General features: G+C 38.5%; 1 pseudogene; it reads left to right on the forward strand.

Annotated features, from left to right (window-relative positions):
• LOC118929219 (transmembrane 9 superfamily member 2-like) overlaps positions 1-16,144 on the forward strand; it is a 70,095-nt pseudogene that overhangs the window by 39,972 nt on the left and 13,979 nt on the right.

The raw sequence follows: 16,144 nt of genomic DNA on the forward strand, positions 1-16,144 counted from the left end.
CCCATTTTGTCACCCAGAAGTCTCTTTAGATGAAATTTATTTAAATGGTTTCTCCAAAGAGCTTATGGAAGCAAAGGGTCCCCAGATAGATTGTGGGGCTAATCTTTAGCATTATTAATATTTCCAATGTAACAATGAATGTACTTTAGTTTCCCTCATGAGCTAATTTACTTAACATTTAACAGACATTTTAGACATCAGTCGTCTTATTGGCACCTTTCTGAAACAGTGGCTACTTTTTCATAGATTCTGGTGAAACTTTTTTGCTGCGTCTAGATTTGGTTGTGGGGGTGGGATGGCAGAGGCACTAGTTTTGATTTGGGGATAGTTTTTAAGTTTTAGTTTCAGAAACAGTAACTAAGAGCTAGTAGATATGTGGTCCATGGGATCTTTACCTTGAAGCTCATAGAGGGATAAAAAGACTATAAAGCCTTGCTTGGTTCATCAGCTAAGAATTCAGTCAGCCATTGGTTCAATCTTGATTCCTGACCTTTTCATTCTCAGTTCTATGCCTTGGAACTAAGTTCATGTTACATATCTTAATCATTTCTCCTTGTTCCTTTTTTGGAATGTACTCTTAAAAAATTCTAAAATAACCTTAAGAATAGCATTGCTTCCATTGTGTTATTTGTGATACACTTTTGTGATAGAGCTTCAAGTTCATTTAATATATTGATGTATTCAGGCTTTGATCTGTTTGACCTTAAAAAACTGGTCAACCCAAGGATAATTTGAATGTCTTTCTTTTATATGTACACAGATACTCTTTTTACTGTTCAAATAAGGAACTTGAGAGTGAACTTGTGTCTCTTTTTTCTTCTTTAAATTGTCTAGTATTATGAATTCCTTTGTTATCATTCTCTCCTTATCTGGAATGGTGGCTATGATCATGTTAAGGACTCTCCATAGAGATATTATCAGAAATAATCAGATGAATTGTTCTGTAACTAAAATGCACATATTTGATTCAGCAAATATCTGAGTGCCTACTCTGCCCAGTTCTCAATGTTATATTTTTACTTAGAGTATAATACCTTGAGTGCAACATATTTTCTTTTTCTAAAAAATTTTTTATTAAGGTATTAGTGATATAAACTCTTATGAAGGTGTCACATGAAAAAACAATGTGGTTCATTGTTGATATACACTCTTCACAAGGGTGTATATCACTAATACCTTAATAAAAAATTAAAAACAACAACAAAAAAGGAAAAACAATGTGGTTACTACATTTGCCCATATTATCAAGTCCCCGTCCATACCCCAGTGCAGTCACTGTCCATCAGTGTAGTAAGATGCTACAGATTCACTATTTGCCTTCTCTGTGCTACACTGTTTTCCCTGTGATCCCCCACACCATGTGTACTAAACATAATACTCCTCCATACCCTTCTCACTCCCCCCCCACCTGCCCTCCCACACCCCTCCCCTTTGGTAACCACTAGTCGCTTCTTGGAGTCTCTGAGTCTCCTGCTATTTTGTTCCTTCAGTTTTGCTTCGTTGTTATACTCCACAAATGAGAGAAATCATTTATTTGGCACTTGTCTTTCTACTCCTGGCTTATTTCACTGAGCATAATACCCTCTAGCTCCATCCATGTTGTTGCAAATGGTAGGATTTGTTTCTTTCTTATGGCTGAATAGTATTCCATTGTGTATATGTACCACCTCTTCTTTAACCATTCATCTACTGATGGACACTTAGGTTGCTTCCATATCTTGGCTATTGTAAAAAGTGCTGCGATAAACATAGGGGTGCATATGTCTCTTTGAATCTGAGAAGTTGTATTCTCTGGGTAAATTCCAAGGAGTGGGATTCCTGGGTCAAATGTATTCCTATTTTTAGTTTTTTGAGGAACCTCCATATTGCTTTCCACAATGGTTGAACTAGCTTACATTCCCACCAGCAGTGTAGGAGGGTTCCCCTTTCTCTGCAACCTCGCCAACATTTGTTGTTGTTTGTCTTTTGGATGTTGGCAATCCTTACTGGTGTGAGGTGATATCTCATTGTGGTTTTTATTTGCATTTCCCTGATGATTAGGGATGTGGAGCATCTTTTCATGTGTCTGTTGGCCATCTGAATTTCTTCTTTGGAGAAGTGTCTCTTCATATTCTCTGCCCATTTTTTAATTGGGTTATTTGCTTTTTGTTTGTTGAGGCATGTAAGTTCTTTACATATTTTGGATGTTAACCCCTTGTCAGATATGTCATTTACATATATAGTCTCCCACACTGTAGGATGCCTTTTTGTTCTGTTGATGGTGTCCTTTGCTGTACAGAAACTTTGTAGTTTGATGTAGTCCCATGAGTTCATTTTTGCTTTTCTTTCCCTTACTCGAGGATATGTGTTCTATGCTTTGCGTTTGTAGTTGCTGTAGACAGGTCTTCCCTCTGGCTGGCCTAATGCCAGGGTAGGGTTTTGCTGGTTTGCGAGCCAGGTGGGGCTGAAGATCATGAAAGCTCGCAACCTGCTGGGCAGAGTGCACCTGGACAATTTTGTCTACCTGTCCTTTCTCCTGAGCAGTAAGCTCTGTGCAATCTCTGCCCTCTTGCTAAGGGCTTCCTTGTTAGGAAGTCTCTCAGAGTGCCCGCCTTTCTTTTGTCCCAGAGCAGCCGGATATGGATCCCTGCTTTCCACAAGTGGCCGGAATCTCAGTCTCTCTAGGAATTCTGCCTGTCTTAGCTTTCCAACCCCATAATCACGCGAGTATCATGAAAGCACCATGAAATGTAGGTTTGTGCTCCCAGAGCAGATCTCAGGAGTTAGGCATTCAGCAGTCCCAGGCATCCACTCCCTCCCCACTCTGTTTCTCTTCCTCCAGTTGGTGAGCTGGGGTGGGGGAAGGGCTTGGGTCCCGCTGGGCCACAGCTTTGGTACCTTACCCTGTTCCGTGAGGTTTGCTCTTTTTTCCAGGTGTATGCAGTCTGGCGCAGTCCTCTTTCCTTTTTCTCTTTCAGGATTAGTTGTATTAATTATATTTTCGTATTATATGTGGTTTTAGGAGGAAGCCTCTATCTCACCTCTCCTGCCGCCATTTTTAATTCCCGAGTGCAACATGTTTTCTATGTCTGTTTTGTATAGTATACCGAATATTTGCATATGCCTATATTTTTGCATTTTTTGCTGAATCAGAAAGTTGTGTAGATTCTTAAAAAGTAGAGGTAACTTTATTAGAGAGTCATTGTTTGTTATCATGGTTATATTCCTTCTTATGTATTTCTGAACTTCCAAAATTAGTTAAGATTTCTGTTAATTTGGGGCATGAGATAAAATGCAAAATATTATAATTCAGGTTACATTTAGTTTTATCCAATGTATACTGTTAAGACTCTAATCATTTGGGTATTGGCGAATTTTTAATTTCCATAAAATTGTTCGAATTCCTTATGTATGTTAAATCATTTCAGTTTCTTCATGTAAATCAAGCCAGTTTGTGCTTTATATAATTAACACACTTCCTCCAGTGCAAAACTTAGAATAAAGAACTGACTCATTTGTATGGCAGAATTACGTACCTTACAGAGACCTGCTGTAGCCAGAGTGAGCCATTGGTTTATCTAACTTTCAGAGCTCTTGCAACTTTCTGTCTGGTAACTCATGTGTTTATTAAAGGCTTTGTTATATGCAGGAAGGTGCCCAGGAGGAGTTGGTTAGAAGCTGTTCCGTGGGGATGTATTCAAACATCCAAGGAATGGTATGTTGGGTCAATTCATTACTTTGTGTAAGAAGGCTTAGATCGACATGTGCCATCTTAAATATTCTTAGTAAACTGAGCCTACATATGTAAAACTTTGATTCATGTGTACAAGAGGAGGACTTTGAACAGTATACTCGAAAATTTAAGGAGGTGTGTGTTTGATGGTACTTACATTTCAGTCTTCTCAAATTAACGATATGAGCTTGAATATGTTCCTATACCAAGGACTTTTTATAGCTCCTTCAGTTCTGAATAATTTATTGTAACATCCAATACACATATTCCTTGCTTTGCAAAATAGATGCTTTCTTGAAAATCAGCATGTGGGTAGAATCATATTTTAAGTGGATTGAGGAAGTTCGTAATTCAAAATCTAGCATTTTGAAATGCTATGGTGAGCCTAAGTGCTGGCCTTTAAACGTCTAAGTGGAATGACATCTTTAGTAGGCTTACAATGGCTGATGAACCCTGGCTGCCTGCATTTATAAACTAAAAATGGAGCTTGTCAGTTTTTGATAGCCGGAGTAGTGATTTTCATAAACAAAGTGCTGTTAAAAAAAAAGGCTTGTTACGTATTTCAAATGTCAATGGTGATTTCAGAATTCAGCCCGTAAGGTTGTATTTTCCTGAGACCAAGTCTCATTTTGATTTTTTTTTATCTCTCACCTTGAAAAAAAGGAGACAGAAGGAAATTTTTGTGGGGGAAATGATTTGCTATTTATGGAGTGACTGCTGGAGTAGGGATGGGGGAGAGACTGTGTAATTTTGATTCAAGCAGTGAGATTAAAGACTAAATCCAATTTGAAAACTTCCTTACCTGCTTTGTATCGAAAATCAGACCTTTTCATTAAAAAATTGCCAGAGAATTATCTAAGTGAATAAGAACCATTTGCAATGTCACTTAAGTACTCACATCAGAGAATTTCCTTGTGTGTGGTTTCATATATGTTTTAACAAGGTTATTTTAAATTTATCATAAAGTCCTATGTCCTTTTGAGGCTATTGTCACTGGTTTGATATTTCTTTTTTGTGCTTTTAGTTTGGGCCTGCTTTGTCGAGGTGCTTTAGTGACCTGTGCTGTTGTGTTGTGGGTCCTTCTGCAAGCCCCTGCTGGGTATGTGTCTGCTGAAATGTGTAAGAGCAAGCATTACAACTGTTATTCTTCCAGTAAGCTGGGGTGTTAAATGTAGAAATTAAAAGGCTGTAAAATAAAAAACTTAAAAATTGCATGGGGAATTTCAGCTGACCTATCAAAATGCAGTTGTTCTGGCTAGTATAAAGTATTTGTAAAGTGGACTAAATGAAGTTACCACAGTAACCGTTCTTTTATTTCCTTAGCATTTAAAGGTGTTAAGTGGAAGACAGGTTTTTGTTTTTTTTTTGCTGATAGCATTTTTATGTACTGGGTTAGGATCTCCTGTTCTCGTTTCTCTATGCCATTATACTCTCTCATATAGTTCATCTTGAAAAAACCATTGAACGTGATAAGGGAGAGTAGAGAGGGGACGAATGGCCACTGCGTTTTCTGTAGCTGCAGCATTGTCTTTCTCTTGCATCTGCATTCTTCTCACCTGTGTGTACATCTTAACAGTACAAAGAGATGGCAAGGGTGTTGCTGTACTCAACTTGGATCTCTGTTTTTGAATCAGATTTTGTAAGTGCTCATCTCAGTTGTACATCTTGCGTTACGTATCATCTTCGAGTGCAAATTTATGCACTGTCTGTGTTTCTCTCTTCTCCCCTCCCTTCAGTGACTGTTTCTTCCTGTCTCACCCAGTTACTGCAGTGTCACTGGGGATGGGGGTTCCAGAGGAGAGTCATAGTCCAAGTGGGAGTGGGGTGGTGCTGCACAGTGGCTGTGCAAGAAGCTCATTCAGTCCCCTAATTATAGAGATGTGGAATTGGCAGCCAAGTCAGGGAGCCATGTGTTCAAGGGCACGTGTGAAGTCAGTAATAGAGGCCTGACTTTGCATAGCTGAGCGTTCCCTCTGCATCCTGTCCAGTGCTCTGCCCACAGTACCTCGTTGATGAAGTGATGACTTGCGTAGGATTTTATCTCCAACTTCTTTGATATGTGTTGTCTTAGCTTGGGCCACCATAACAAAGTACTGTAGACTGGGGGGCACAAACAACACAAATGTATTTTCTCACAGTTCTGGAGGCTGAGAAGTTCCAGATCAGGGCACCAAAAGGGTTGGGTCCTGGTGAGAGCTCTTCTCCCGGCTTGCTTGTGGCTGCTCTCTTGCTGTGTCCTCACACGGTGGCGGGAGAGAGAGAGTGAACTCTCTGGTGCTTCTTTTTGTAAGGACACTAATCCCATCCTGAGGGTCCTACCCTCCTGTCCTCACCTAAACCTAATCACCTCCCAAAGGCCCCATTTCCAAGTGACATCACACTGGGGACTCAGGCTTCAACATAGGAATTGGGGGGTAAACAGTTCAGTTCATAGCATCTCTTCTTTTAATCAAAGTATCGTTGATAGCATGTCTCCTTTTAAAAAATGATATGCTCTGTTGACATCCAAAATATATAAAGAGCTCACACACCTCAACAAACAAAAAGCAAATAACCCAATTAAAAAATGGGCAGAGGAGCTGAACAGACAGTTCTCCAAAGAAATTCAGATGGCCAACAGGCACATGAAAAGATGCTCCACATCACTAATCATCAGAGAAATGCAAATTAAAACCACAATAAGATATCACCTCACACCAGTAAGGATCACCACCATCCAAAAGACAAACAACAACAAATGTTGGTGAGGTTGTGGAGAAAGGGGAACCCTCCTAACACTGCTGGTGGGAATGTAAACTAGTTCAACCATTGTGGAAAGCAGTATGGAGGTTCCTCAAAAAACTAAAAATAGAAATACCATTTGACCCAGCAATTCCAGTTTTAGGAATTTACCCTAAGAATGCAGCACTCCAGTTTGAAAAAGACAGATGCACCCCTATGTTTATCGCAGCACTATTTACAATAGCCAAGATATGGAAGCAACCTAAGTGTCCATCAGTAGATGAATGGATAAAGAAGATGTGGTACATATATACAATGGAATATTATTCAGCCCTAAGAAGAAAACAAATCCTACCATTTGCAGCAACATGGATGGAGCTAGAGGGTGTTATGCTCAGTGAAATAAGCCAGGCAGAGAAAGACAAATACCAAATGATTTCACTCATATGTGGAGTATAAGAACAAAGAAAAAACTGAGGGAACAAAACAGCAGCAGAATCACAGAACCCAAGAATGGACTAACAGTTACCAAAGGGAAAGGGACTGGGGAGGACAGGTGGGAAGGGAGGGATAAGGAGGGGGAAAAAGAAAGGGGGCATTACGATTAGCATGTATAATGTGGGGGGGCACAGGGAGGGCTGTGCAACACAGAGAAGACAAGTAGTGATTCTACAACATCTTACTATGCTGATGGACAGTGACTGTGGTGGGGTATGTGGTGGGGGGACTTGGTAATGGGGGGAGTCTAGTAAACATAATGTTCCTCTATAATTGTAGATTGATGATACCAAAAAAAAAGCGATATGCTCTGATAATGGTCTGAAGGGCAGGTTCTTTTTTTTTTTTAAGGAAAAAGTTAGTGGATTATATCTTAATGTTCTGCAGTACTTTAATTCCTATTTGTTACAAAATTCCCATGTCCTTGTTGCTAGAAGTGGGTCACAATAGTGGACGAGGTCCTGTAATGAAAATCAACCATAGTAAATTCAGTTACATGCTATTGATGAGGGACCAAGTAAGGGCAAAGGCTTCAGTAATACCCTGGGACTGAGTATAGTGCTGTGAACAATCTTCGGTCTACACATGGCCTGTTGTCCCCTAAACTCCAGGGAAAAAGGTAAGATTATTGCAAGGACTGAACATCAAATACACGTATCTCAGAATTTTTGACTTATTTAAAATAAGGACCTTGCCCTCCCCTCCCCCTCACCACCTTGAATAGAGCCATCTGCTTTTTCTAAAACTCTTTTCAAGGGAACCAGAGTGGGTGGTTTTTCCTGAAGTGAATGATTTAATACTTTCATGTAAGAAAGTGATGTCCTTGACAGTAGTTCAAGTTCAAGAATCAGATGGATCCAAAATGGAATACATTTGGCAACAAAGCACCATTGTGCAAAAGTCATTATACCGGATTGTAATACAAGGGCTATTGCATGTAAGAACCAGTCTATAAACCATATACTATTTTCTGCATTATTTAGTTACCCATTCCATATGCTGTGGGGTTTTTGTTTTGTTTCTGTTTTTCCTGTATAGCGTTATGCTAGGCATTGTAGAAGAAATAAATATATATCACCCCTGAACTTCTACCTTTGTGGCTTAAGATGGATAATGCCCATTTTTCATCAGACAGATGTTCCATATTACTGTAAAAAAAGTTATATCATTGAAATAGAAAATGTCAAAGAATTAGAATATACAATATCAGTAAGCTTGATTAACCAAATTAAACAATTAATGTCTGAAAGCACTAGCATTTGCAATGCACTGTGAGTTTATTTTTATGTTTTCTGCTGAAGCAGTTTTTTTTGAAGAATGTTTTACACAGAAAAATTGAAAAATTAGAGTAGAAATCTTTAATAACATGGCTCAGGTTTACATGGAGTATGAAATGAAGCAGTATCAACCACAGTTAAAAAAATTTTTTAATTTGAGAAGCAACTGTTAACAGTGGCTGTCTCCTGGGTAGGTTACTGGGTGTCAGGGGACAAGTGTGAAGGAGACTCTTTTATTTTTATTTATTTATTTAATTGAAGTATAGTTGATATACAGTATTATATTGCTTTCAGATGTATGGCAGTGATTCAGCATTTACATACATTGTGAAATGCTCACCACAATATGTGTAGTTGCCAACTGTCACTATATGAAGATACTACTGTATTATTGAATATATTCCCTATGCTATACTTTTCATCTCTGTGACTTGTTTTATAATTTAAAGTTTGTCCCTCTTTATCCCCTTTGCCTATTTCACCTGTCTGCTCACCCCCTCACACTGATGGCAACCACCATTTTGTTCTGTATGTTTATGAGTCTATTTCTGTTTTGTTTGTTCATTTGTTTTATTTTTTAGATTTCTACATATAAGTGAAATCATATGGCATTCATCTTTCTGTCTGACTTATTTCTCTTAGCATAATACCCCTAGGCCCATCCATGTTGTTGCAAATGGCAGGATTTCATTCTTTTTTATGGCTGAGTAATATTCCATTACCCCAACTGGAAAGACTTATTTCTTTTTTATGGCTGAGTAATATTCCTTTGTATATATGTATCATGACTTCCTTATCCATTCTTCCATTGATGGATGCTTATGTTGCTTCCATGTCTTGGCTATTGTAAATAATGCTGTGATAAACATGGGGGTGCATATATCTTTTCAAATTAGGGATTTTGTTTTCTTGGGGTAAATTCCCAGAAGTGGAATTCCTGGGTTGTATGATATTTCCATTTTTTAGTTTATGAGGAACCCCCATACTATTTTCCACAGTGGCACCAATTTACATTCCCAACAGCATGTGTGCGTTCCCATTTCTTGCAGGACAGTACTTAAAATTTTTCACTCTTTTTTTGTTACCTTTTGCATTGTGTACCATATGCATGTATTACCTGTTTTTAAATAATTTCATTATAAACAACAATAACAGCAACTCCAAAGCATATATTAAGGTGGAGAGGTAACATTAGAGACAAAGAGGACAGGCTTTAGGCACACACACACACACACACACACACATACACACACACACACACACACACACACACATATCCTAACCTCTGGACACAAAGGGGTTCATTTCCCAATTCTGCCTCTTTCTAGTTTTGAGGACTTGAGCAGCTTGTGAATAAAACTGCAGTGAATATAGGAGTGAGATCCTGTTTTCATTTCCTTTGGATATATACCCCAAATTGGGATTGCTGGGTCATATGGCAGTTCTAGTTTTAATTTTTTGAGGAACCCCCATACTGCTTTCCGTAGTGGCTGCACCAGTTTACATTCCCAGCAGAAATGTGCAAGGGTTCCCTTTTCTCCACATTCTCTCAACACTTGTTATCTCTTGTCTTTTTGATGATAGTCATTCCAACAGGTGTGAGGTGATACCTCATCAGGGTTTTGATTTGCATTTCCCTGAGATTAGTGATGTTGAGCACCTTTTCAAGTACCTATTGGTCATTTGTGTGTCTTCTTTGGAAAAATGTCTCTTCTGAAGTTCCTTTCTGCTCATTTGTTAATCAGATTTTTTTTTTGCTATTGAGTTTTATGTTTTCTTTATGTATTTTGGATATTAACCCCTTATCAGATACATGATTTGCAGATATTTTTTTCCCATTCTGTCACATATCTTTTCATTTTGTTGATTGTTTCTTTGGTTGTATAGAAGCTTTTTAGTTTGATGTGATCCCATGTACTAATTGTTGCTTTTGTTGCTTGTGGTTTTGGTGTCATATCCAAAAAATTGTTGCAAGGACCACTGTCAAGGAGTTTTTTCCCTTGTGTTTTTTTCTAGGAGTTTTATAGTTTCAGGTATCATGTTTAAGCTTTTAATCCCTTTTGAGTTAATTTTTCTGAGTGGTACAAGATAGGGGTTCAATTTGATTCTTCTGAGTGTGATTTTCCAGTTTTCTGAACATCATTTATGGAAGAGCATTTTTCCATTATGGAAGAATCCTTTCCCCATTGAGTATTGTTGAGTCCCTTGTCAAATATTAGTTGACCATATATGCAGGGATTTATTTCTGGGTTCTTGATCCTGTACCATTGGTCTGTATGTCTATTTTTATGCCAGTACTATACTGCTTTTTTTCTCAACAACAGGAATTTATGCTCATATATCTGGAGGCCAGTAGTCAAATGCAGGTGTCAGCAGGGTTGGTTCTTTTTTTAATTAAATTTCTTTTTTCCTTACTTAATTTTTAAATTGAGGTATAATTGACATATAACCTTATATTAGTTCCAGGTGTACAATATATGCTTTGATATTGGTATACACTGCAAAATAATCACCACAATAAGTCTAGTTCATCTGTCACCATATTATATAGATTTCTGTGGCTTTGTAGTGTAATTTGAAATCAGGAAATGTGATGCCTTCAGCTTTGTTTTTTCTCAGGATTGTTTTGGCTATTTGGAGTCTTTTGTGGTTCCGTATGAATACTAGGTTTTTTTTCCATCTTTGTGAAAAATACTGTTGGAGTTTTTCCGCTGCTAATCTACTAATCTACTTTCTACCTCTATGGACTTCCCTATTCTGGACATTTCATATAAATGGAATCACAAAAATGTGATCTCTTATGTATGACTTCTTTCACTTAGCATAATGTTTTCAGAGTTTGTGCATGCTGTAGCGTGTATCAGTACTTCATTCCATTTATGAGTGAACAATCTTCCGCTGTATTGATATGGCACTTTTTGCTTATCCATTTATCAGCTGTTGGACATTTGGGCTGTTTCCACCTTTTGGATATTATAGATAGTGCTGCTATGAGCTGTGATAAACATAGGGGTGCATCTGTCTTTTTCAATCTGGAGTGGTGCATTCTTAGAGTAAATTCCTAGAAGTGGAATTCCTGGGTCAAATGGTATTTCTATTTTGAGAATTTTAAGGAACCTCCATATTGCTTTCCACAATGGTTGAACTAATTTACATTCCCACCAGCAGTGTAGGAGGGTTCCCCTTTCTCCACAACCTTGCCAACATTTGTTGTTGTTTGTCTTTTGGATGGTGGTGATCCTTACTGGTGTGAGGTGATATCTCATTGTGGTTTTAATTTGCATTTCTCTGATGATTAGCGATGTGGAGCATCTTTTCATGTGCCTGTTGGCCATCTGGATTTCTTCTTTAGAGAATTGTCTATTCAGCTCCTCTGCCCATTTTTTAATTGGATTATTTGCTTTTTGTTTGTTGAGGTGTGTGAGCTCTTTATATATTTTGGATGTCAATCCTTTATTGGATCTGTCATTTATGAATATATTCTCCCATACTGTAGGATACCTTTTTGTTCTATTGATGGTGTCCTTTGCTTTACAGAAGCTTTTTAGCTTGATATAGTCCCACTTATTCATTTTTGCCTTTGTTTCCCTTGCCCGGGGAGAGATGTTCGTGAAGAAGTCACTCATGTTTATGTCCATGAGATTTTTGCCTATGTTTTTTTCTAAGAGTTTTATGGTTTCATGACTTACATTCAGGTCTTTGAACCATTTTGAATTTACTTTTGTCTATGGGGTTAGACAGTGATCCAGTTTCGTTCTCTTACATGTAGCTGTCCAGTTTTACCAGCACCATCTGTTGAAGAGACTGTCATTTCCCCATTGTATGTCCATGGCTCCTTTATTGTAATTAATTGGCCATATATGTTTGGGTTAATGTCTGGAGTCTCTATTCTGTTCCACTGGTCTGTGGCTCTGTTCTTGTGCCAGTACCAAATTGTCTTGATTACTGTGGCTTTGTAGTAGAGCTTGAAGTTGGGGAGTGAGATCCCCCCAACTTTATTCTTCCTTCTCAGGATTGCTTTGGCTATTTGGGGTCTTTGGCAGTTCCATATGAATTTTTGAACTATTTGTTCCAGTTCATTGAAGAATGCTGTTGTTAATTTGATAGGGATTGCATCGAATCTGTATATTGCTTTGGGCAGGATGGCCAGTTTGACGATATTAATTATTCCTAGCTAGGAGCATGGGATGAGTTTCCATTTGTTAGTGACCTCTTTAATTTCTCTTAAGAGTGTCTTATAGTTTTCAGGGTATAGGTCTTTCACTTCCTTGGTTAGGTTTATTCCTAGGTATTTTATTCTTTTTGATGCTATTGTGAATGGAATTGTTTTCCTGATTTCTCTTTCTATTAGTTCATTGTTAGTGTATGGGAAAGCTACAGATTTCTGTGTGTTAATTTTGTATCCTGCAACTTTGCTGAATTCCAATATTAGTTCTAGTAGTTTTGCAGTGGAGTCTTCAGGGTTTTTTATGTACAATATCATGTCATCTGCAAATAGTGACAGTTTTACTTCTTCTTTACCAGTTTGGATTCCTTGTATTTCTTTGTTTTGTCTGATTGCTGTGGCTAGGACCTCCAATACTATGTTGAAGAACAGTGGGGAAAGTGGGCATCCCTGTCTTGTTCCTGATCTCAGAGGAAAAGCTTTAAGCCTCTTGCTGTTCAGTATGATGTTAGCTGTGGGTTGAAAGACACTTTCTATCCCTTTTCTCTTCTTCTTCTGCTATCCCTATAATGCAAATATTGTTCTGTTTGGATTGGTCACACAGCTCTCTCAATATTCTTTCATTCCTAGAGATCGTTTTTTCTCTCTGTGCTCAGGTTCTTTGTATTTCTCTTCTCTAGTTTCTATTTCTATTTCATTTATTGTCTCCTCCACCATATCCAGTCTGCTTTTAGTGCCCTCCATTGTGCTCTTCAATGATTGAATCTCTGATTGGAATTCATTCCTGAGTTCTTGAATATCTTTCCATACCTCCATTAGCATGTTAATGATTTTTATTTTGAAGTCCCTTTCAGGAAGAGTCATGAGGTCCATGTCATCTTTCTCAGGGGTTATATTAATTTTACTCTGAACCAGATTCCTTTGGCATTTCATATTTGTGTATGGCGCCCTCTAGCATCCAGAAGCTCTACTCTCTGTAGCTGCTCAGCAGCTGAAGCAATGTCAGGGGTCGCAGGGGAGTGGTATTGGTACCTGGGGGGAAGAAAGAGCTGTTCTTGGCCTCTCTGCCTGTCTCCATTGCCTGAACCAGGTATGAGCTTCTATGCTTTGCATTTGTAGTTGCTGTAGACAGATATTCCCTCTGCTGGCCTAACGCCAGGGTAGGGTTTGCCGGTTTGTGAGCCAGGTGGGGCTGCCCGGGAGAATGGCGCCATAAGCTCATATCCAGAAGGGGGTCCTTGGAGCTGTGTAGCCATCTGGGGAGCTGGAGCACTTGGAAATTGTGAAAGTTCCCAACCTGCCAGGCCGAGTGCAGCCAGACAATTTTGTCTATCTGTCCTTTCTCCTGAGCTGTAAGCTCTGTGTAATCCTTGCCCCTTTAGCAGCCCTCTTGCTAAGGGCTTCCTTGTTAGGAAGTCTGTCAGACTGCCCACCTTTCTTTTGTCCCAGAGCAGCCAGATATGGATCCCTGCTTTCCAAAAGTGGCTGGAGTCTCAGTCTCTCCAGGAATTCTCCCTGTCTTAGCTTTCCAACCCTGTAATCACATGAGTAGCATGCAAGCACCATGAAATGTAGCTTTGTGCTCCCAGAGCAGATCTCCGGAGTTAGGTACTCAGCAGTCCCAGGTCTCCACTCCCTCCCCGCTTCAGTTCTCTTCCTCCAGTTGGTGAGCTGGGGTGGGGGAAGGGCTTGGGTCCTGCCGGGCCACAGCTTTGGTACATTACTCCATTTGGTGAGGTCTGCTCTTTTCTCCAGGTGTATGTAGTCTGGCACAGTCCTCTTTCCTTTTTCTCTTCCAGGATTAGTTGTATTAATTATATTTTCATGTTATATGTGGTTTTAGGAGGAAGCCTCTGTGTCACCTCTCATGCCGCCATCTTTAATTCTCTCCTCTGCCCATTTTTTAATTGGATTATTTGCTTTTTGTTTGTTGAAGTGCATGAACTCTATATATTTTGGATGTCAGCCCCTTATTGGATATGTAATTTATGAATATATTCTCCCATACTGTAGGATGTCTTTTTGTTTTATTGATGATGTCCTTTGCTGTACAGAAGCTTTTCAGCTTGATATAGTCCCACATGTTCATTTTTGCTTTTGTTTCACTTGCCCAGGGAGATATGTTCATGAAGAAGTCGCTCATGTTTATATCCAAGAGATTTTTGCCTATGTTTTTTTCTAAGAGTTTTATGGTTTCATGACTTACATTCAGGTCTTTGATCCATTTCAAATTTACTTTTGTATATGGGATTAGACAGTGATCCAGTTTCATTCTCTTACACATAGCTGTCCAGTTTTGCCAACACCAGCTGTTTAGAAGGCTGTCATTTCCCCACTGTATATCCATGGCTCCTTTATCATATATTAATTGACCATATAAGGTTGGGTTTATATCAGGGCTCTCTAGTCTGTTCCATTGGTCTATGGGTCTGTTCTTGTCCCAGTACCAAATTGTCTTGATTACTGTGGCTTTGTAGTAGAGCTTGAAGTTGGGGAGCATAATCCCCCCTGCTTTATTCTTCCTTCTCAGGATTGCTTTGGCTATTCAGTATCTTTTGTGGTTCCATATGAATTTTAGAACTATTTGTTCCAGTTCATTGAAGAATGGTGTTGGTATTTTGATAGGGATTGCATTGAATCTGTAGATTGCTTTAGGCAGGATGCCATTTTGACAATATTAATTCTTCCTATCCATCAGCACGAGATATACTTCCATTTATTGGTATATTCTTTAATTTCTCTCATGAGTGTCATGTAGTTTTCAGTATATAGGTCTTTCAGTTCCTTGGTTAGGGTTGTTCCTAGGTATTTTATTCTTTCAGATGCAATTGTTAATAGAATTATTCTCCTGATTTCTCTTTCTGCTAGTTCATCGTTAGTATATAGTGTCTTACTAACTTTTATATCTTTCACATTATGTAACCTAGTGCCTTATGTGGAGTGTAAGTGCCTTATATGGAGTAAGACATTTCCCTCAATTAGTTTATGGGCTCTCTTCAGTAGATGGGAGAGGGAATCATTAAGTACTGGGATTCTTATTTCTTAGAATGTAGTATGTTGAAAGAGAATTTCAGTGCCTCACTGTATGTAAATGGGAAGTGTAAAAATGGACTTAAATGGTACAGCTGTTAGACTAATGAATATCTGTACTCCCTAAAAGAAATTAAAATTATTAAATGATGTACTTTTCCTTCATGAAACCTTTAAAGTGGTAAGTAGGAAGGGAAGAGTCAGTACAGTTTGATGTGCATGTACCCAAACTTTAAAATTAGAAGAGGAGAGTTTGACTTCCAGCACTCAGTATTAGATGAGTAATTTTGGGTAAGTCCTATAACCTTTCGGGTTGCCCATTTCCTTGCCAATAATGCCTGTGTCACAGAATCATTTAGAGAAGTAAATGAACTAATGGATCGTGAAATTATTTTGTGAGCTATAAAGCATTTTTGGCCACTCTTTTCTTCTGGGTTCTTACTGCTCTGTGCTTATTGTCTGCTATAGAATTTCCCAGGTTGTACTGTAATTTATTCATTTATCTCTGTCCCCCAATAGACTGAGCTTTTTCAGAGTAAAGATTTTTATTTATATTTGAGTGCCAGGCCTAACACATAGGTACTCAATAACTGCTGATGAATGTGTGAATAAATATTTCAGGTTGGAGAAGGACTCATGTGACCTCTTAAATTTCCTTTCAGTTTTGCTCTTTAAGATTCCACGAAGAAGTCTAGAAATAATTAGAGATCGAGAAGGGAAGAAATATTTATAATATAAAAA

This window comes from Manis pentadactyla, chromosome X (assembly GCF_030020395.1).
Source record: "Manis pentadactyla isolate mManPen7 chromosome X, mManPen7.hap1, whole genome shotgun sequence".
Taxonomy (NCBI): Eukaryota; Metazoa; Chordata; class Mammalia; order Pholidota; family Manidae; genus Manis; species Manis pentadactyla.